This window comes from Chaetodon auriga, chromosome 9 (genome assembly GCF_051107435.1).
Source record: "Chaetodon auriga isolate fChaAug3 chromosome 9, fChaAug3.hap1, whole genome shotgun sequence".
Taxonomy (NCBI): Eukaryota; Metazoa; Chordata; class Actinopteri; order Chaetodontiformes; family Chaetodontidae; genus Chaetodon; species Chaetodon auriga.
Window position 1 is genome coordinate 12478758 of NC_135082.1, and position 24222 is coordinate 12502979.

At 41.4% G+C, this 24222-nt stretch overlaps 2 protein-coding genes across 6 annotated transcripts in view; one reads left to right on the plus strand and one right to left on the minus strand.

Moving 5' to 3' along the window:
- The window catches only part of LOC143325735 (uncharacterized), a 155775-nt gene that overhangs the window by 26673 nt on the left and 104880 nt on the right, over positions 1-24222 (plus strand). The window lies entirely within an intron of this gene.
- The window catches only part of frmpd3 (FERM and PDZ domain containing 3), a 78644-nt gene that overhangs the window by 25309 nt on the left and 29113 nt on the right, over positions 1-24222 (minus strand). For 4 of the 5 annotated variants that reach the window (XM_076739023.1, XM_076739022.1, XM_076739020.1 and 1 more), the window contains exon 2: positions 19157-19270. The exons of the other annotated variant lie outside the window; for it this stretch is intronic. The gene's annotated coding sequence lies outside the window, so the exon portion shown is untranslated. The remainder of the gene's footprint in view (positions 1-19156; positions 19271-24222) is intronic. 5 annotated transcript variants of the gene reach the window in all.

Here is a 24222-nt window from a genome sequence, read left to right on the forward strand (position 1 = left end):
GTACAGCCAGATGGCATCCATTTAGTGAGCGCTGCTGACTGCTTTCTCACTTGCACTTTCTGAACTTATTGCCCACATATACTGTTTCTCTGTTTTTTTCTCTGTTAATCTCTCATTCTCTGTCTATCCGTCTGTCACCAGCTAGTCTCTCTCCTCTAACAGCCAAAACTGACTGCATATTTGAAAATGGATTGTGGCCATGGGTGAAAGCAACAGCTTGAGTGGTGATTGATGCAGCAAGGAGAGACAGAGAGCACTGGCTCTTTGGTCTGCCGTTTATGTGGAAAATGTCCATTGAAGGTTTACAGACACACAGTTGACTGAGTTGTTGAGCTCTTTAACTTTCTTGTCTTGTCAAACAATTAGCTTCTGTCTTTATTTGCACTGTTCAGTGTTGGGCCTGAAGGGCTTGAGTAGTTAATTAGGTTATGACTCAGTGGAGAACGGTTGTTATGTCAGATGTTGCAAGTTGCAGTTTAGTTTAACAAAAATGTGTGTTTTCAACTAGACGGGTGTGTATGCGTGGCCATGCCTTCTTACAATGTGTGCTTATGAGTGTACAGTTGCACAGCTGTGAATATCTCTTAAGTGGTCTGCAGCAATAAAGGTTATAGAATTGTGCAGCTTATTTATTAAAATACCAGTAAAACCAATAAACAACCAGCTATGATAAGCAGTCTGGGCCTTCAACTACTCAGTCAGTTGAACACCTCATACTGGGATCAAGAGTGCATGAAAACTAGCTAGCAGGAGCACAAAAAAGGCAAAATAGCTAAAAGCATTAGATGAAATTAAATGTCAACAAGACATCAGCACAATTTGCTTGGTTGCATTCCTCTGAACTCGTATGCACCCATGAGGGCAGAAACCCCAATCAAGACCCCCTGAGTGCAAGTAGGCAAAAGATGATGCATCTTGGGAAAAGTGTTGGAAGAGAGCAAGCTTAGGGAAAGAAAATGCAATCACAAAATAGTGATATAGACTTTCTCTGCATGCGCTTTGTTTGTTATTGTCTCTGAGACGTAGATGGTAGGATGTTAAGAGGGATCTGAAAAAGTAAATGGGGTTTGGAGTGGATGTGACTTCTTCACAATAGAGTTCACAACCTTGTGAAGGAAAAGAGTCATAATTTTGTTTTCCCTCTCCAAAGTCCATTAAGCAACAAGTGCAAAGCGGGAAAATAACCCTCAAGAGTTGGCATCCAGCGGAAGCTGTAGTTTTGTTACCACACTGACTTCCTATCATTCATACGTGGACTGAACTCTCTGTACGTCTCTCTTCCTCTGAGTCATTCTGTTTTCGTCAGCACCTCGACCAAGACAAATGAAGATGAATGATAGTGGACAGGCTTTATCATTCTATCTCCTACAGTGTTATCTGAATAGTACAAACAGACGTATCTATGAATGTCACAGTGATTAATTCACATGTACCAGCTGAGTGTGCTTAAATTGTCCTCTATTCCTTTATGGTGGCAATTGCTAGAGGTCTTTGGTATTGGATGCTATGAATGAATGTCTGAGCTTCAGGTAGACCTGCAAGCACTGAATGGGCCTAAATACACGATCAGGCTATCCAGGGATTGGATGTCCTGATACGAAAACAGGATGAAAGAGAAACATCTGCTAGGCCACATGTTTGAAGACTTCCTTGGTTCCATTTGACCAGACTTGTCTGACTTGTTGGTCCTGGGCTTAGCAGCTCCTCTGACTCACATTATTAATGTGATCATGGCACCACATGACCTTCACCACAACATGGAAATTAATATCCCACCTTCCCATCTTAACCCCACAACCTCTCTGCTGAGGAGCAGCCATGTGCTGGCGCCGGTTAAGAGGTTCACAATGACAGGATCAAAGGTTATATTGTATCTCCATGTCCTGACTGCTGTCTGTGGAAGGCTGTAGACAATATGGGTGAATTTATTTTCTTATTATTCTATTGCGATTGCAAAATAATTATCAAGTGATTCTGACATGACTGAATATATTGATGTAAATTAATCAGTAATTATTTCAATAATCCTTTGATTGTTTCAGTCCTTTTTCAAGCACACAGTCAGATTTTGGCTTCTCCAATGTGAGGATTTGATGCTTTTATTTACCATATGTGATGTTAAACTCAATATCTCTTGGTTTTGGATGGTTGTTTGGCTTAAAAACTAATTACAAGATGTCATCTGGGCCCTGGAAAATTAGAATGGGCTTTTAAAAACCATTGTCTGACATTTCATGCACCAAAACGGCAAATTATTTTGAGAGAAATTAGTCAGCAATTTAATCACGAATGAAAATAATCATTAATTCCAGCTTTAATTCCTACCGATGTTTGGTGATCAGGAGGTAAAAATATGCTGCGTTCTGACTGATATATAATCATCAAGCACAGGGCAGTTGCTATTATGTCTTCTGCCAGGTAAATATTATAAATCGAGCTGTAACAGCTTGTTAGTTGATTAGTTGGTTGACAAAAATTTAATTGGCAGTAATGTAAGCAAGCAAAACACCCAAAACTCAAATGTGAATATCTGCTGGTATATTTGTATTTATACCAAACTGAATATCTTGAGATTTGGACTGTTGTTAGGACAAAATAAGACATTGAAATAGGTCAGCCTGGAAATTGTGACATTTTCACTGTTTTCTTGCCTTTTAGAGACTAAATGATTAGCAGATTAATTAATAATGACATTGCACTGCAGCCCTGTAAACTAATCTGTTGACTCCCACACTATCAGTCCCTATAGTAATACAATACTAATACAATGCCTTCTGCCTAGTTTGATCGCCACAGGCTCCTGTAACCCAGCTGCTGTTGATAGGCACACTCGCTGAGCATAGTGAAACAGCCAGTGTTGCATCAAGTGTAGTAAATTGGTTCCTTTTGGTGGCTTGGCTTTACATTCGAAACATAGAGTAATTGAGTTCTACCAAGCCATGCCATTAACACCAACAGTCGGCCCCCACAGGTCATCACAGACCTTGTCACTGTGTGCCAAAACTTTGTCTGACAGCACCTTTCTCCCTCAGCTAGAGTCAGTTAAAACATAGATTTGCTGTAAGGACCTTGGGTCTGCTTCAATGCGTTGAGATCAATAGCCTGGCCTTCTCTCTGGCATGTAGACGGACAGACAGAGGTGGGGAGGAGGGAGCGAGCTGTGATGGATCAGCATAGTAGTTAAGAGCCAGTCTGTCACGGAGGAGAGATGTGTGGAGGAGGTTAGCCAAACAGATGTTCAGCTCTGACGGTCTCTGCGGGTCACTGAGCAGGATCTTGGATGATAAAAGGCGGATGAGGTTAAGAAATGCAGCTCATCCATGTAATAGCTTGTTACGACTTTCCCTCACTTCCATGGCCATAAAGAATATATTTATAGAGGGCAAGGGGCAGATTTTAATGCTGTCCTGACACTGCGGGACGAGCGTAGAGGTCATAAATATTAAGGCAAACATGACAGTGCTGTCTGATGAAAGCCAAAACGTGTAGGCATTCTTCTCGCGCTGTTTACTACTCCAAAGTCAGGTTTTTCAGAAGCCATTTACCAATTTGACATGAAATCGAAAATGTTTTGCATACCTGCGATGCATTGCATAATGCCTGTCCAGTATGAGCTGCATGCCAGGAGCAAGAACAGGCTTTTAAACTGAGAGAGGCGGAAGCAGCAAAGTGAGCTGCATCTCCATAGCACTGGGGTTTGGAGAATACCACAGTGGCAATCCTCTTAACCTTCCATTAGGGTCCACTTTAACCACCAAAGAAACAGCACAGTCTTTTCTCTGCTGAAGGTAAAATAAATAAACAGTATATATGAGAGGCAGACCCGGAGAACCACGTACATGTTTGCTTGTTAGTCCAATGAGCATGAATTAAAATGAAATTAAAAGAAAAAAAAAAACATTAGACAAGTAATACTGAATAATTGAAAAACAACCCCAATTAAATAATATGTTTACCTGTTTTAACACAATACACTTAAATGTGTCTGCTTACTTTCAAAGTATAGTTTGATGGTGGTGAAAAAAAAGCAGCAATAGAGAGTTCTTTCAAAAACTTAATAAAGCCACACGCAGTAAAAGAGAAATATGTAAAATGAAATATGGAGGAGAGAAATAAGTGATAAGGAATATTTCCAAAGTCAAATAGCAGCACAGGAAAAAAACCCAACTGTCATCGTTCAGTAAGCTTCCTTAGATAGCGAGGAGATGCACTTTCCCTGCCTGCTTATTTTAAATCTATGTTCTCAGACTGGGGAGGTTCCACTTGACTACATTTGATTCATCAGTCAGGAGCTGAAAGGAGAAAGTCAGGCCTGCGTCGCATTATTCTCTGCACAAAGTCTACCAACCAGCCTGTGCTGAGACGGGACTCTGCACCGTGCAGACTGTGTGCCTGTTTCAGCTCTCATTCCTGATCTGTTTTGTCTTATTTACCCGACTTAACCTTTCAAGATGCATAAATATTGTAAATAAGACAAAATTTTAAGTGTTGGGAATGTGGCCAAGCTACCGCCAAAGGCTAATACACCTGACCTTTGCAAAATTAATTCCAACCCTCCTCCTTGTGGGGTTCTGTGAAAGACACCATTAACTAACAGCTGGCTTTGACTACAGCTTTCACACACGTAGTGAAAATGACATGATTAGCCGCTCAGGTCCAGCAGCCTGCGGCCAGTTGCACCAGCCAGTTGCCCACAGCTGAAAACTGAGAGGCAGAGTGGCCGTGACAGCAGCAGTGTGGCTCTGTCTCTTTGCTGTCACCCTTCAGTGAAGCACACAGCTCTCAGCAGCTCGCCTGACAGCGGAACGACACAAAGTGACACTCATTCTCTCCAAAATACAGCATAGCTGCTTCCCCCTCCTCTTGCTATTGCTGCCACCCATGAGATATCACCCGCACGGCCCTCCCAACTCCACCCTTTTGTGATTACCAATAAAGTGGTCTCCTTCCCGCAGTGTGCAGCTCATTTCCCACACCCTTCCCATTTTCTATATTTGTGCTTCTGACTAATATTCAGTTATGCAGTTCACACAGTGTAAACAAATTTTCTGACTCAGACACATTTCCTCAAACTCTCTTTGTGCAATATTAATTCATGCATTGTGCTTAACTGCACAAAAAGTGATGCACCCAGCTCTATTTTCCTCCTTTGCACATTTGCACAGAGCAACGTTAGAGGCTGTAGAATATTAATAAGCTGTGCTGTCACAACAGTTTGTGCAACAGTCCTGCCCATATCTCTCATTTACATGTAATAATGGAAATATGTGGACACACCAGTGCACACCTCATTAATCACAATATCCAGTCTGACCTCTCTGCCCTGCCCTCTTATTACATTAAGAATACATAAGGGTGCCCTACCAGTGGAGTCAACATGATGCAGTGCCATGTTATATAGGTTGACCTTCATGCTAGAAAACAGCCTCTTAATGGTTAAATAGTTTATAGTTCCCTGTGTGTTTTTATTACAGAGTAAAAAGTCCAGTAGTTATTATGAGTCTGAACCACATGCATAATATTAACCAGGGTTTGGAGCTGTTTCACCATAAATGCATCGTGACTTTCCACACTGCTGACCCACCATACTGAATGTAGCTGGGGCTCTTTTTTTTTGCCTGAGTCTACCACTGCATTCCTCACTGAAGTGCATCTTCTGTGTTTGTCATTGCTGCTTTTCCCCAGTAGATTCCTGGCCCACACAGTGCTCATGTTTATGAACATGACGAGGTGATTCCACTCATTCTCAAGGTTATATATTACTAAGTAAATTCTATGATTTGGTCCTTTGGCGTAGTGTGTTGGTTTTGTCTGCCGGAGGGCTCAGGTTCAGACCACGACAAGGGGTTGATTTGTAACCCAGCCTCCCTGCCGCCTGGGTCTGGCTGCTCTGGGAGCTTCTGTAGCAGCTCTCCCTCCCTTTCCCTCCCTCTGTCTCACTCTCTTACCACCGACTTATCTAGTGCTGGTATGTTTTAGTGGGTGTGCAGAGAATACCAAGTGGCTCCTCCATCAGGGTGTGTAATTATCTGGCCTGCTGGGCTGCCATGCTCCTGCTGGCTGCCTGCTTGGGTTCAGCCAGGCCCCGCTTGTCCCCTGCCTCAGCTTGGACCAAAGTCCCATCACTGTGCAGCAACTGTGTAGCTTTTGTTCTGTTTGAAGTTTTCTAATGTGTTGCCACAGTCCGTGTCAGTCCATTTGTCTATCCACATAACAGAAAAATGCTATTTTATCTCTATTTTATATTTATATCAGTAGCTGCATGGATGTCTTTTGGGTGTGTTATTCAGCATCCACTGTGGCTGCAGGGCTGGGAGCAGTGGTGCTGCATCATGTAGTATCATCATTCCACTTTATGTTAAGTAGATATTCTAATGCAGTTTTGGCATAAAGGATTCAAAATGTGTTGGTTGATGGTGCCAGCTGGTGAGGTCGGGGTGTGAAACCTCAGCTAAACAATGTGTGCAGCAGGTTTAACTTACTGTTTATCTGCATTGGCTTTTGTAGAAATAGTACACATTATTACACAGTGATGAATACCATATAGAAATCGATATACCTATATCTACAATATATGTCACTGTGACCCTGATTTGTTTTCCTTGTAGTATTTGCTCCTCATCAGTAAACATTGCTATGTTCTGTTTATGCATCTGGTTAATCAGTGAAAAGATTGTAGTCTTGGTTCAGTTTAAGAAAAGTCAATGTGTTTTAGGAGTCTAATGGGAGTTTCACACTAAAAGAACAAAAAGATCAACATGGCGAAGAGCAAGGCCGTTCTTTCCGATGAAGTGATCGACTGTGTTCTCTCCGGTGGCTATGCAAGAAATAGTAGCTCACATTTTGCTTATTTTTTGCCATGTTTTGATCTCAGATCTTGTCTCTGAGAAGAGTATGTTACGGTTGCAGAAATTTTACTTGATTGAGATTGAGATTGATTGAGAAGTTGATTTTGTCCAGCTGTGAGTCATATGTCCTCTCTGATCCTGCCAAGACTTGAGTCAATTATTTCAAGCATATACAGTATATTTGTATATATTTGCTTTGTCTGCTTCTTTTTATTTTGTGTTCTTCTGCACAGAAACTTTTCACTCTAACAGTAACTACACATTGGATACAGGATGCAAACCTGAATCTGTGGTATAAAAGTTAGAAGCTTTGCATGTCCAAGCATCCGTGGCAACTTTATTTTTGGTGTAAGAAATCACATATCCTGTGAGATAACATGAAGGAATATGGCAGGCAACATCAACATATCCTCCATTACATATCTGCCAATACAAATTTGTTGTATGCTAATGTATTGTTGTAGGAGATAGGGATGTACAGTGACCTCTAGTGGCAGTTAGGGAGTGGATCAAATCCTGCTCTGTCAGCATTATCTGCTCATTGCTCAAGTGATGCTCTCATACTTCTTGTCAGACTTAAAAATTAAAATATATAGCAGTGAGTAAATATAAAGATATTACGATAAGAAACAATCTAAGCATCAAGCAACTGAAGGCTAGCATCCTAACACTGCTTGTTATGTTAATAAGGCAGAGTCACATCAGTCAAGTTGCTTTAGTATCATTCTGCTCTCATGAAATGGTTATTCAGGCATTACACTAAATACTGACACAAATATCCTCAGTTTTGCAAATTTAATGTGATCAAGTGTGCAGAAAAACACTCAGCTATCACACTCAGATCCATGCGATGGACCCTGGAGAGACCTGATCTTTCTGCTTTCAACGCAGTTTCTACTTACTTTATACTTTATATCTTTTCTCTCATACGAATGTGATAGCTCCTGCTTACACTGAGCAAAAAGCAAGCAAACAGTGCAGCGTTATGGCTGCTTAATGAAGAAGATTGTATCCAGTTCAAAGATTTTAATCTTCCATCTTTTATTTGGTGAGATGGTCCGGGGTCTTTGTGACACTCCATAATATGCTGCCTGCTGCTCACACCCTCAGTGTGGAGGAAATGAATATATATGCTTGGCTGCTCTTAGTGCTTTAATCCATTTAATGCACCCTGGGCAAAGGAGAGGAGAGAGGAATATGTAGCATGCTGTGGTACACATATCCAAAAGAGCTTGACTATTGCATTGAAGCAGAACCGCTGACTGCTTACAATCCTTGTTGCAGTTGTCATTGTCATATGTAATTCGTTTGCCAGTATTAGTCAGGGTGTTCAATATTTAAAAAAAAACAAAACAACAAAACACTTCCTTGATATGATGAATTTCCCTTCGGGCTGAGCCACTGCTTTAAGCAGTAACACTGTCCCTCTGCCATCATGATATATTGACCATTTCACCAACAAATATTCTGCTGTTGTCTAGTGGGCGATGCAGAACGGCACAGGAAAATCTACACTTATTTCTAATTCTCTAGGTGTTCAGCTTGTGTGTTCAGCACAAGTAATGGAGAAAGTGGAGCATAAAGATTTTTTGAGGTTAAGATCTCACATCATTGCCTTTGTTTTTCGGCAAAAATTATATATCCCTCTCACACTTCAGCTCTGTCTGGGGAGAGTCTGGCAGTATTTCTGCTCTTTTATGCTGTAATAAACTCTCAGAAATCATTTTGGAGAAGGTACCCTGTGTTAAATGCACCTGTGGATGGATGTTTATTCCAGTTGCAAGTGTAGGTGGCCCACGGAGTGATGGCTCCACCATGAGTTGTGATGAATCAGGCAGCAACTGTGCACTTTTATCCCTGTTAATGGGCTGCGATCAATAATCTTGCTCCGTATCAGCAACCACAGAGTGATAGCTGAGTATGAGGGGGGAGGGAACCTCATGATAGTCGATGTGAATGTGGAGATAATCAACAAGATTGCAGGTAATGCTCTTGGTGGTCTGTCATATCGAACCTTTTGCAGGACCATTTGAAAGGATCAATCAGGAGAAACGTCTCTGTCAGAGTCTCTGCAGAGCACCCACAGTGCACTGGGGAACTTTTTTGTCATAAAGGTGAAAATAGAAGAAAGAAAAGTCTGTTTTATGAGTCTTTTATGAGTTTGATCCACAGATAATAAGCATAGGTCCCTTTTGTGTGAGCTTGTCTGTTTGTAGTAATTTCATCTATTGTTCTCCGACTCGGAAATCTAATCTTTCCCTTTCTTTGATGACAGACACTAAAACGTAGCCATCTTTTCATAATCAGGTGCAAAGGCTGTTATAAAATGGTGGAAAATGCTGCAAATGACTCATCTGACGTTTAATTTAAAATTTCACGTCTGGGTCACAGAGAGGAACGAGCCGAGGACTTGAAATGTCTCTAAGGTGTTTGGTGGCTTAGCGGTGCTCACTGGCTGCTCATTGCCTCTCTCCTTGAGGCCCTGTCTTAGGTAATCGTTGCCACTTGTCTCCTCTCCTCTTCAGTGTTGTGTGATAGTGTGTGCTCAGCCATGCGTGTGAAGTTTGAGAAAGCAAAGTTGATTGCAAAGTGGTGGTGTTGTGACAGCGGCAGTGTGAGGTTAGTGCAATACATGGAGAGGAAAGGAAGGAACAGCAGGGAAGTCGGGGATCGGGTGCATACATTTGATTCACTTTTTTATGGTGTGTGGGGAGAAACATAGGAAGTTATGCTTGGAATATAGTTTAAAGTTAATAAGGTAGGCAGTGTGGGTTGGTGTTAGTGGTGGCACTCGAGCATCAGGGCCAGAGACATGCAGACAGGCATGTGAGTGCACACTCAAGCCTTTTACTGTGAAGCTAGGGCAAACAAATGTCTGATTAAATGAAGATAATTAACAGCTGAGCTTTGTGATACTGTGCGCTAAATGACATTTCTAGCCTTCTCTCTGCTGCTCCACTGAGCTGCAGACACAAACCAAACCAAACAGAGCACAAACAGTGGCTAGATTTACAGATTACGTGCTTATGAACCAGTCAAGGTGATAAAGTCAGGAGCTACTGAAAAGACACAAGATAGGAAAGGAGCTGTATGTATTGGGAACACATGATCAGAGTTGGCAGGGCCATTATAGCACAGGTAGACCAAGCTGAAGGGCATATAAGTGTACTGACACAAGCTAACCTGTTAGCAAAATTACTGCAGCTTTTTGTTACATAGTGACAAATGTATTGAGGCTTATATGGTTCAGACAAAATTGTTTGCTTTTGAGGCTACGGGCTGTTTCATCTTCAAAGCCCCAACGTCACTGCTCTCATCTTTTCTCAGGATTGATCACATGTTGTAGTGAAATTTCTATTTCAAATATGTCTGATGTGGTTAAATTTTATGTCACGCAATTTTATGTCATGCATTCAATGGGGAAAAAAAGAGCCTTAAAGTCCGAACATTTTATTTCCTCGTCATAGTTTTTGGGATTTGTGCTGTGACAATGAGAGGGACTCCATATGCAATCGGCTTGTGTAGTCACACAGTAAGGAGGAAGGCAGGCAGGTGCTGAGCACCGATATGTTTCTTATCATTGAGTCGCCTCCTCTTGGCTCATCACAGTCCAGAGCACATCATGCACATGCACACACATACACACACATCACACATGGAAATATCACACATCTTTGGGTGTGATGTGGTGGCAGAGGAAGTAGAGGGAGGGGAGGAGAAGGAGAAAAGAGACTTGTTGACCTGTTTGGAAAAGAACCTCTTGTGAAAATGTTCTGTGTTTTGACAGTCAATACATTGCAGTGACTGTGTTTTTTCCCCACAGTGACAGCAAAATTACATTCTTGAGTTTATCTTTGGGATTACAAAATAATGAACGGCCCGCCGCTGTAGCTACAGAGCCCTTCACTCAGTGAATCTTATTAAGGGTACGGCCAAGTGCAGCATTACACAGACTGAGCCTCAGCATTTTGCTTAAGAGCCATAACCAAGAGGAAGGACTGGAACGGTAGCCAGAAGCTCTGAGGTGACATTTACGATTTTAAGATGAGAGTTGCGTGTACTTAATTAAGAAATAGCAGGGGACATCAGCTACTCTCTTCCTCACTGTTCCCTTGGAAAGCTTATTTCATGCTCCAGAAAGCCTTCACTTCACACACATGCACAAACGTGTGTGAGCCTGTGTGTCTGTGTGTGTGTGAAGTACACAGAATAATTGAATCCCAGATGTAAAGTCTTAAAGGAATGATGTGCACAATTTAGGGGGATTTGTGTTCAGAAATGAAATAAAATATTCAGAAGTATGTGTTCATTAGAGTATGATCACCTGAAAATAATGTTTGTTGCTGTTTTCGTTACATTAGAATGAGCCCTTTATATCTACGGAGGGAGCGGGTCCTCTTCCACTGAGCTGCCATGTTGCACTGCTGTTTCTACAGTAGCCCAGAATGGACAAACTAAACACAGGCTTTAGAGAGCGCCTTTCATGTTTTTCTCGAGTTTCACAACCACCATAGGTTTCGCTGGAAAGACGGGGGTGAATAAAGGGGTGTTTAGTTGGTTGCAATCTGCAATCTCACCACTAGAACAAATTAAATATGGAGGCTGCGGTACATCATTACATTAGTTGGAGTATGCACGGTGGCATTTTAGTGGTGGAATATTAGTGGAGTATTGCATTTCATTAGCCATTAAACATCTCAGTAGAAATTTTGTATTTTTTGAAATATGGGAAAAGAACTGAATATTATATGCGCGTCGACAAAGTCAGCGTTCTTGTAGATGCACACACACAAGCTCTGTCTGGTATCTACTTGTATTTGTAAAGCAGAGCCTTGATTCTGTATTAGCAACTAAGCATTGTTTTCAGTAAGAGTGAATCTGCAGATAGTTGTTCAAGTTCAGGAAAGATAATCCCCCTACAGCAGGGAAATTTGCAGTGTTCATGTATGATTAATGTGTGAGTGTTTGCAGTCTTTTGAATGAATTAATCGATTAAATATTTGTTTTCTAAGATGCCCAAAAATGGTGAACTCAAGGTTGCATCTTCAGATTGCTTGTTTGATGACTTGAGTACTCAAGTTAACAATGAAAACGTTTGACTCACCGCTTCTGATGGATGGAGGAGACACGCTGGTGCTTCGCAGGACTATCAGGTTTACGTGATCTGTTCCTTCATTATTTTACAAAAAATAATAGCCTCTCTTTTCTAAAGTACCTGTGGACCTGGCAGGTTGTGATTTGCATATTCTCAGGTCAGTGATCACCATAGCAACATGTGGAGCAAGGAGCAGAGTGTTGTCTCCACAGTGCAGCAGCTGTAAGCCTGAGGGCTGAGGAACGAAGAGAGGTTGTGAGTAAGACGATACACAGTACGAACCCCAGAGACTACATCTACATGAAGCTCTACATCCACATTATCCCCCCCCCCCCGTCTCTCTCTCTCTGTCTCTCTCTCTCTCTCTCTCTCTCTCTCTCTCTCTCTCTCTCTCTCTCTGTCTGTCTCTGTCTCGCTCTCTCTCTCTGTGTTCTGCTCATCCTTTATATCTTTTGCAAAGATGTTCAGTACAGAGGTACAGTGTGTCACTCTGACTGCACATACCTGGAGGCTTACATCATTCAGTTCAGTGTATGTCATTGAATTCACTGTCCAAACATAGAAATGCTAATGCCGTTTATTGTAGCGATTTCAGATGTGTGCAAAGCTCAGTATATTCATTCAGTTGCTCTCAACGCACAGAGACAAACATGCTGACGTCCACATGTATGCGCAGTGATTTAAATATGTATGATGCAGGTAGCATGTGTGTGGCTATTACTGCTCTGCTTGTCCCTACATGTCGCAGAGTATCCCTCAAATGATGTCATGATTGATTTAGAAGAAAGGAGGTATCAATGTGTGTTTGTGTGTCTAAGTCAGTTTAGCATCTGAGCATGTATGCAGCTCTTTCCCTAATCTTTAGCTTCTGCTACAAACTGTCTGTCTGGGATTCAGTTTTTGTTTGTTTCTCCTCTTGACTCTCTGTCTCTCTCTCCATCTTTGTGTTAATGTGCACGCACATTCATTTGAATGTGTTTGTGTTCTTGTGGGTGTCCCTGCCTGCTGTCAAGCTGCTTGTGTCAGAGGAGTTAAATAAAAATGTAGTCACAAATAGCATTTGGCAGGTCCGAGTGCCATGGGAACTGTGGATCAGCTCTCTAATGTAGTGTTTTATAAGGGCCGAGTCTCGCTGAATTTTGAGAGATATGAGTTCTGCTCAGAAAAGTGGGATTTACATTGAAAAAGTATGTCAATTTGCTGTGCTGGGTTAGGTTTACTAAATAACCAGTTGTATCAAGCTTGTTGAAGGTTGAACTTTGCTTCCACAAGGTCAAACTCTTCTTATTGGCCCACGGCCGCTGAACGATTAGGAGTGCCAACAGACTCTTAACAACTTTAAGTCTTCAGTTTCCAAAGATGCTGCATGCCAAATTCAGAGATTACTGGATCAACAGTCTTTGTTAAAACAGAGCTGCATTTCAGTCTGTGGCGTTCATGCATCAGCCTGTGCGTCAGAGCCTCTTCAGTTAATTTAGGTCTAAGAAACCAAAATGCAGTTGGAACAACTTAAGAAGTATCTGCACTGGGAATACAATATGTTTTTTTTTAATCTCGGAAATCCCAGACAAAAACAAACAAACAAAAAGACTCCTTTTGTTATTGCACCATAGAGATCACTTAAAGAGATTAAATATAATTGTATTTTAATTACTGGCCTTCAGTTGGGAATATGAATATTTTTCCTGTTTGTTTGGCAGAAATGTGGAACAAATTCGTTTCTAGATGTCTTTATGCATTGAGAAATGACCTGACAACACATTTTCTATAGACAGATCTATCTGAACTTGCATCTTAATCTCATTATCGTTATAGAATTTGTATTCGGTTTCTCTATAATATATCATTAAATCACATGTAATCCCTGCATTAAGGACCAGTTAAATCCAGTCCAGTCCAATCTCTAATTAAATCAGTGAATAAATGGCAGCTCCACCAATCTTACACATTCAGTTAACAGGTCTTGGGGGGTGCTGCTACATATGTGAAAGAAGTTACATAAAACCTGAGAGATGTGATGACACTTCAGTGTCGGTTGGGGCTGAAATCTACAAGTTTGTAAGTAGAGTTAGAAAGAACTGAGCTCTGTAACCTGCTCAGCATTTCTGCATGAGAGTAACAGCTTAAGGCTACATTAGCTACACAATCAACTCTCCAACCAGTGGTCACAATGCACTGTGGGTAATGTAGGCACCACATTTTGACAGAAGAATATGTGGAGCAATGCAGATATCTTTGGTTCTGCTGCATCGATTTTGATCCTTTTTAAAAAACTTACCATTGTGAGTCTGGCAATGTTACAGGAGTACAGCGCCGAATCTGTGGAGTCGGTCAAGGTCAATGTGTGAAAGGAAGACTCTCCAGCGTATGGAGGAAGTGGAGTATGAAAACTTAACAAATGCCCAGATTGAATCATATGAGGGATCATGACATAAAGTGACACCTACAGACTGGAGCCACATTATAGGATACTCTAAATCTCCACAGGTTTGTGCTTTGGAAGGCATTATGTGACTGGAGCAGAGCGCGGCCCTTTTTTTAACATTCATGGCAGACAAAGCAAAGAGAGAGCTCAGAAGTTGACATAATATACATGACCCGGAATTTATGGGAAATTCATTTTATTCTACATACATTTCTTCAAGAACTATGTACCTAAATGTGAAGTGAGTTGAAGGAGGAATGAGGTTCCTTCTCTCAAAATGTTAAGGTCTGGTACTTGTAGGCAGTACTTGCTGTCCATACAGTACATACATCCACACATACGTATACTGCAATCCTCCCATGTGTGTCTATGGGCTAACACAATATTTCAATACAACACAATCTAAGGTAGCAATTAACCCTGTAAACTTCACAAGTATTTTTATTTATGTCTTGTTGTGTTTTGTCTTGGATTTTGTTGAGGTGCCACATTTCAAGAGAATTGGGTCTACATGACAGCTTCAAGGGGTTACTGAAAATGAAATGGCTGTTGGCTGCCACTTAATCATGCTCAAAATTACCTTACAAAGGCAGTTTCTAATGTATGGCATCAACATACTACACAACAGAGTAAATCTGAGTGATGGGTGAAACCGTTTAGGAGTCAGTGGTCTAAAACTCAAAATGTTTGAGGATTCAACCTCACTATCTGACGATACCGTATGTGCAGAGTTTCAGGAGTTGCATTATTGTTACAGCTGCGACTTCTGACTGTCTGATGAGGATGTTGCATCACTAGTCTGAGAAACAAAGAAATGAGCACAAAGTACAGAGAATTTATTGTTTTAGCCTCCAGTCTGGCACAGTTTATGAGGATGTACATGTCCTCCTTTACAGCCAAACAACACTAAAACAAGCAAATGTCAGTCTCAGTCTCTGATTCTGAGCATAATAATGAGTACCTGACCTGTGGATACAGATCCTGCTCTAATTAAGGCGTACAGCAGTTTGCTTAAGGGGAAAGTAGGACTCCAGCACTTTGTTCTCGGAATCATTCAAATACACGGCAAGAAGAAAATTGTAATGATATTTAATAGGTGAGTCAAAGTTAAAAAAACTGGTAGCAAAAGAGGGGAAATTACATAAACACCTGCAGAGATGGACTAACACTTTCTATCAACCGAGAGTCCTCAGAGCTATATTTCACTTGTCAAACTCCATTTTTGCTAATCCATTACCGCTATGCCTTTAAGCCTTTAACGTGTATTTCTGTATCAGTCGTTTCTTTAGTGGGAAAAGTGGATGACAAGATGAAACTCTCAGAATACATAATGACTTCATTAGTGGTCCTTCTCTGTGATTAATTGGAGTGCCGTGTCACCCAGTGTGACAGAGCCGCTCATTGCCAGACAGTGTTGTGACAAGAGACGAGCACCATGTTGATGAGTCTGGAGATGATCGCACACACCCATGTACACTTGTAAGACACACACACACGCACGCATACACATGAGTAAATGGCGTCGTCACACACATCCCGCCTTGTCTCAGCATGATGATCCCACTGAGATCAAGAAAAGGAATGCAGAATAAGATGTGGCCTAATTTCAATCTGCTTCACGAAAGCGGACAGTCTACCTATGAACGACTGATTGCAATTTCACAGTTTTGCCGGCGGTGATTAGAAACAGCAGTCTCTGCTTCAATATTTGCTACGGTTGTTGATATCAACATGTTGGCACAAACTCAGCTGTGTTGGCACCCCAAAGAAGCTGGCATCTCTATATCTGAACGGGAGAAGAAAGACATCCGAGGGGCCTCAGAGCCTCTCAGCTCAAGGGGCCAGAGATAAGAAAATCCACTGCGTTTGATGGTTGCTGTAAGCTCGCCATCACAGAACATCTACAAGGAGCAGGAGAGAGAGAGAGAGAGAAAAAAAGTTGTATCTACTGTTTACAGAAAACTGAGGGAAAGAGAAGAAACGATGGAGTACTTGAAGTGAGTGTGAGTAAATGGTGAGTGCACGAGATGCACTGAGAGGGCAGGGATGAAGCGAGACAAGGGTCACGGTGTCAAGATAAGAGGAATCTACCGCCGGCTGAGGATCAGTCTGCTGGTGGGTTTGAGCTGGTAAATGCTCCCCACTAGGATATCCAGCCCGGCCTTTGATGGGTTTGTTCGATTGATGTCGGCTCTACGACTTTGAACAGGGTGTCTGGAGTCGGTACAACAGGGAAATGCATCGTGGTCCTGCAGCGGAGCTCAGCTTGTCAGACAGAGAGATCCCCATGTTGTAAAATCAAACTGTTATTTAATCAATTTGATCAATACAACCATTGAATCAGGCCAGCTCCTATATCAGAGTAAAAGAGACCTCTTAACAGCGGGGCATTGATGTTTGTGGCTGTGGTTCAATGTTAAACAGCAGCTTCACTTTATTAAAATGCATTTATCTCTGATGAAAAGGTTGGCTACAGCCTAAGAGCAGGTCTTTAACCTGCCTCTGGGTGCTTCAAATGCTTTGATGGCTCCATGGGGCATGATCAGCGTCCGGTAGCTTCTCACGATGCAAAATATTTTTTCCAGGTAAACCCCACATTTAGCCCAGTATCAGCCTATGAATCATTTAGGAGGCGATGAGACCCTGAAAGTGCGGAATGAGTCCAATAAATTCCAGCTTAGCTACATTTGCATATTATTAGGCGTCTGTGAAGTGTTTGCGGTGATGGAACAGTTGCTTATCTGTACCTCAGACTCAAACACTGCCTGATCTGCCACTCTGAGCGATTTCTTCCCACCAGCATGCGTTCACATGCATTCAGAGATCATTAAAGGCCCGGGCAACAGATCACATAGGAATTTTCCAGCAAAAGCATCACTATGCATACCACACACATAGAGATGCGGGTGAAAAACAAACTCCCTTCTCCCTGACTGTGATAGCAACACCTTCCATATGCTTGAGTAGCTGTTTATATTCCCCCTGGCAGATCACAGAGGATTTTTTTTTTTTTTTGTTTTGCTGCATCTGTGTTGTCTATCCCCGGCACGACAGGTCCTCTGTGGCCTTCTCCACTCAGCACAGTTTGCTCAAATCTCTGTGAAGTGTTGAAGGACGCTGCCCTCTCTCCTCCAGCAGTAATACTGACATATTTAGAGTGGCACTTTGTTTGTGGGATGCAGCAGTACGCAGCGGTGATGCGAGAAGAAAAAGTCGGTGGTGTTTGCTGCTTATTGTTTAAATGAAACTTTTTCAGGCATTGGTCAGTCATCCCACAAATTAAGCTAAGATGGCGAACGTGGGAAACATTATAGCAGCTAAACATCGGCTTGTTAGCTTTATCATATGAGCATGATGTTAGCGTTTAGCTCAAAGCAGCCTCACAGAACAGCTAGCATGGCTGTGGACTTAATTTTGCTGTGAGATAATTACAGAAGTCGCTCGGGCAGTCTGTGGGATGTATGATTAATTATACAGCATAGATAAACATTTTTACACATTAATCCCGCTAAGTTATTCTGGGAATGTGCATAGTCTGTTTCGTGACAGGTTCTGACAATAAATTTACAATCTTAGCATCTCCCGAGGATGTTGTAAATATCAGCTCAGCGTGCGAGCTGCTCTCAGCTGAGATGGGGGACACGCAGCAGGCTTTTTCATTTCACTTTTGCCTGACACTGGCCCGTATTAATTTGTTGAAAAGCAAGGTGATAAAATACATGGCAGCGTTTCAGCCTGCAGGAGGTCCTAACACGCATAAGTGGCCACCTCGCAGAGACAATAAGTGGGCCCATGAGTTGATTATCAAGCCGAAGTGCTGTGGGGATAAACAACGGGATTCTGATGTTTGTGAACATTGTGTTTCATATGCTAATTAAGGAGAGCTTCCAATTGTTTACGAGTATTTCCTTTTTGCGAAACACAGCGTTTAGTGCACTGTAGTGCGTTAATGCGATGAAGACAGAATGCTTGATGTTCGATAATTCTGAAACTGAAAAAACACTCATAATTATAATAGTATATAATACACTTCTACACAATTGCTTGTGACTGCAGCAAATTTGATTACTGTACTGACTGCAGTCATTTACTCTGCAGCATTATTTAACTCCCTCACACACATCCTGTTATGGCAGTAGCCACTGGCTGATGTACCTGGCTACAACAGAGAGCCCACTACTCCGCATCAGCTTTCTGCTCACTGGCATGGAATCAATGCAGAATTGCAGATGAGAGCAAAAGCTGCAGAGGACACAGACGCACATACGCACACACGCACACACAACCTTCACTGCAATATCATAACAACAGTAGCTTCCCACCAAGACAGAGTTCATGACCTCTAAGAGGATATAACTCGTGTTTCTCAAGAAAAATGGGGAGACTGAGAAGGGTAGAGGGTGAAGCACTGGGAATAATTATGCGTGACTCTTTCACTAGCCTATTAAAGGAGGATGATCAGTCAGCAAAAAAGAGGTTATGCATTTAAGCAAATTTAACTCTATAGCTTTTGCCTATGGCTCACATTGATAAAGGATTTAGCATTTAATCCCTGTAAGATTAAGTTTTATATCCTTTTGTCAGATCAGACTGAAACGGAAGGAGTTTGAAATCTTTCTTTAGATGATTCATGTTCTAATAGTCCTTTTAGCTTTGAATTAGGTTTAACTTTCTGACTATAGCAACGATGTCACAGTGTGATATTAACACGGGGATCTTTCAGGAACCAGGTACAGCTTTGGGCTGTTAAAAACCGAGGAGAACAGGGAAGGCAGAAAGTGTACTTACGATCTCTGAATGCTGACTGCTGGACAGGAGGCTCTTTTTTTAAGCTGGGATCTCCCACAAACACTGACACACACACGCACACACACAAGCGTCTGGTCGGTGGTGTGTGCGTTCCTGTTGCGAGACACAAAAGCACAAAAGAGTTTAATGCTTACACGCTATAGTAGATGCTGAGCCTCACGGGTCGTACATGAAACAATCCAGTGTGACAGATAAGAAAAGAAATTGAAAATGTCAAATAATACATAGCATGTGCTGTGAATGATACAGGTACAATAAGACATATTTCAATTACATTAGGAATAGTAGTGTGTGGGTGAGTGAAGTGTGCACATGGGCGTCATTGGCCTTTGATGTTGTCCACACTGTTTTCTAAGATCGGTGTTTAAATCCATCAGCTACAGAAGGATGTTTTCACTGGTTTTGTTGCTCATTTCGTGCGTGTGCTGTCGAGCTGAACATCATTTATCATCATTTCATTTCTCTCTCTGTGCAGCAGCACCGCAGAGTTCTGCTGGCAAGGTAGAAACAGTTCAAAAATAGAGCACAAATCTGTAATATTAAACATATTCAAGCTCACGTCTACCGAGCTGTTTTAAAATTCAGATTTGCAGGTCGATGTTTGTGCTGCTTCTCTTCATATTTTGGCACACTTGATAATGCAGCATCTTAAATACCATCTCATTTCACACTCTTTTAATTTGCTTGCTAATAACACCAAAACCCAGTGTTGTAGTTTCTAGTTTATTAAAACTAGAATGTAAATGGTGTTTGACTAGAAATGAAATGTTTTGCATGGAATAATAATAAACATAAATTATGTATGTGCCCAAATGCTGAATTTTCTATTTGGTGATGTAGTCTGTAATGATGGGCGGCTACTTTATTATTTTTTTAACACATAAGATTGCTTTAATCAGAAATGAGATTACAAGCACATTTTCTAATAAGGGTCCTAACCTCGCTTGGATAACTCACTTTCTGTTTATCAGGCTGCGTACTTTCATGGTTCCAAGTAATTTATTCAGGCACTCTTCTTTGTTATTACAAGACATGAAAAACCATAAACCTGCTTGACCCGTTAAAAGTTCACAAAGATTTTTACGCTCTGGGCACAGATTGGTGTCAGGACATCAATGCATAACATTAATACACAGGTGACTTTGACTCAACAGAATATACCCAGTCAACTGAATTAACAACATCAATAACCAGACTTACAAGTCCACCAATGAAAAGCAAACAATGACTGAACTTCACCAACTTCATTAACCAAGAAATGTGAGGTGCACTGGACCAACTTGATACGTGTCTGCACAAGTCAAGTCAAACATTGGGCATTCATCCCATCAATCCATCAATATATAAATGTTTTGCGTAAACACTAGATTATAATATTATCTGACCCCCAGCTTACCATAGGCTAGTATTTAATTAATTCAGGGAGTGATAATTTTTAACAAAACAAGACTATTTGACCAAATAAGGCTGTTTTTGTATCGTTTGAGTCTTGTGTTCTACTGGCAGAAGCACATCGTACACACAGAGGTGATGGAACACACTGTAAAAGGTAGCGATACACTCGGGTTCAAACAGTCACAATTACTTGGACAACTTTAAAGGTACTCCGAGGAGCTTTCTTGTAAACAAACACAGTTTCTGTTTGCATTCAGAGTTACTCGCCGACATTCCCTTTGTTGATCACTGAGGTCTAACAAACAGGTTGAATACATTTCCTTCCTCATCAAACCTTTCCAAAACCAATTTGTTTGAATATTCTGGAACTTGCATTGTTTCCATATTTATTAGCTTACAGCCTTATTCTGCCCTGCCTTAGCTGGCGCATTGCTGCATTTCTTGGCACGTTACCGCCACCTGTACAAAATTGGAACCATGTAAAACTATTGGCAGGATCAACATAGCATCAAGTGCATCCTTGTGAGCGTGGACAAGAGCAACGAAACAACAACCTACTCATGAAAACACTGCTCATGAAAACATCACCTTTAATCTTTGCTCAGTTACTAGAAGTGAGTCATTCTTTTCATATAGTATTGTTTAACTCTGCTTCAGATTCTTGCAGTTTCGGTTTGGGTATCCTTTTGTCCTGGTCTGTGCGACCCCGTTTATTCATGTTGCTGCATGTCTGCTTGTTTGCGTCGGAGGCAGCTAATAAGTTCGTCTATAGTGTGCACGGTTCTTCTTCCTGTCTCTCAGGTTGTGGCTGCAGCTGGGCCGTAACAGTGTCCTTTGAGGTTCAAGCATCTTGTTTCTTTATGCCTAAATGAAGAGCTGGTGTTCATGGCAACTGAAACATTACAGAATGTCAGCACGCTGGTGGTAATTCTTGCTATGACAGTCATGATGAACATGATGAAGGCTAGTTTATCTGAGACTCAGACGTTTCAAGTGCCCTCCTTGTTTGCATTCATTTTAATTAAACTGTCTTGTCCTTGTTTAGATTTTTGTTTACCCACTCTCAGCATTGCGGAAGCCCTCTCTATGATGCCTTTTCTAATTGGTTAATATTTTCTTTTCCTTTTTCTCATTATAGGTGTTTATGTGTTGTTTTGTGCATCTGCATAAACTCAGACTGAGCTCATTTAGAGTCGACAATTAGTTGAAACCAGCTCAAATTTAATATTTCATCACACTTTTGTACAGACAGGCAGACTGAAATACTTTGCTCTTGTCGAGCGCAGTGTTCCAGTTTTAATGGGCTCAAGTACATCCACATTCATTTCATAATTGCACAAATGATACGTTTCAGAGAAAGGCTGCCTGCAGCTTTGATCGCATCAGGCAGAAAGAGATGGAGACTCACTGGAACCTGGAGAACTCATACATAACAGTCTCCCACTGCTTCTTACAACTGACCCAGGAGGCTTTTCTGCACGTCCAATGTAGAATCCAAGATAAGAATCAAGTCTGACATAAAAGTAGTAGGATATTAATTAGCACCAACAAGGCCCAGTGGGGGTTCCTCTAAAGTAGGTAAATGTTTCATTAGATTGCACGTAGCAGGGACCGGCTGCTCATGCCATAGTTCCATATTAGGCTCTCTAACCACTCCGGACACCAAAGCCAATCTCTTTGCCCAGAGGCACTGAGGCTTTTTTTAGCTGCAAGTGTCAAAAGAGCACTTACACAATACAGAGCTGGACAAAACCGTGGAAAGGATGGTGTGTGGAAACGCTCTGCTAATCGAAGGTAACGATTCACAGATTTGTGGAAATTTGAATACGTTGTTGACCTCTCAGTGTTCACGTATTTACTCTGAGGCACATTCACTGATGCACAGATACTGACTCAAGCAGACGGTGAGACAGAGGAAAATAACATTTCAAGCTATTTTTTTTTTTTTTTTTCATCATGCCATGTATTGACATTGGAAAGAAATTCTGATCCACAAAACACTCCTGACTACTGAACTATACTTTCAGAGCTGCCAGACTGAGCTGGAATGGATGAAGCTTGATTGCATCATGTGGAAATAATGACATATTTCAGGTTTCAGCACCAATGGCATGCCCTTATATACTTTCTTTTTTAGTTTGCCAGTCCTCATTATAATATCAAGTCCATTTGCATTATGAATAGCATCACTGGTGGGGAACTGTGGAAAAAATGTCTATAAAATTATATTAGCTGGAGGATAATGTTGAATAGAGCACATGTTCACTATTGAAAAACAAACAATCAATTGTGTCTATTGATTTTTGCTCATAATTGCCCTGCAAATGTTGGAATCAGTGACCATTCTCCGCTACAATTGCATTTACATGTCTGTTGTACATACTCCATCTCTCAAGCATGCAGCCATAGGCTTTTATTGACAAGCAATTACTAAAAATCCATTTTACTGTGGGTTGTAGAATAATGTGCTAATATACACAAGATCAGCAACATTAGGCATAACAATAGGAATTGGCCAGTTTGGGTAACTTGGAGATATTTAAGTTTAAGTATCTGACTGGAGTGAAGTCAGTACATAGATGTAATATAATGTCCACTGAAAATCAAGACTAAATGATTTTGTATTCCTGCAAGAGATTCTTTATTAATAGCATGTTTGCATACTCCACGCAGATGTTCCAACTTCATTGTTTGGTCCTTTTCTTCAGCGGCCCTGACAGATCTCTTTGTGATGTGATGTTTTTGTCTTCTGAGAAGATATTTCCTTCAGTCAAGTGAACTGTAGTTTGTTTCAGGTTCAGCCAACTGATCGTTGAATGTCTTGCCAGGTTAGCTGGTGCTTTGCTCTGCTGAATTCTCAAAGAATAGTCAAGCCCTTTCACCACCTGGTGCCATGAATTAATCAATACCATAATGTTTTGAAGGCTCCTTACCTTCCTGTTTTTCATCTCATCCCTATTTCACTCCAACTTCTTTTACTCAAGTAAATGCTGCTTATTTCTTTCCTCTTTTATATACATTCATCTCCCCTCAGTTTAAATCTCATCTCTTTCTGCCCTCCATCCATCATCTGATCGCTATATTCAGCAAACAGAGGCTGACCCTTTGCACATTTCATCCAAACTATTCTTTTGCAGAACCCCCTCTGCATTCTCCAGCCTCTCAGCTTGTCCCTCTCCCTGGACACACTTTGTATTGCTTCTTATTTGTCGTGTGCAAACAGTGCCTGTGTGCACCTTCTCTTCTCTGCCTCCTTTTCCCTCCCACCACCCCACTGTGGTTATTTCTGTGACCAGGGCAAACACAGCCTGGTCTCAGTGCTCTCTTAAAACTTTGATCGTATCATACACACCTGGAGCTTTCTGTATCCACAAAAATACTCTGCTGTCCATTTTAACCTTTACACTCACACAAGGTTAACTAGGGTGTGGGTAGTGGCAGCAACAACAGCAAAAAAAAAAAAAAAGACAAGAAATGGAAAAGCCCAAAGCAAGGAGCATACCGCTATCTTTGAAAATCTGCATCTTTGTCACATATAATTAATTGGTAGCATATTGTACACAACATCCATACATCAACACTACTCCCACAAGGCTGGCACCTGCTGTGGTACTATGGTAACATCATGAGATGTCTCATGGCAGGTACAA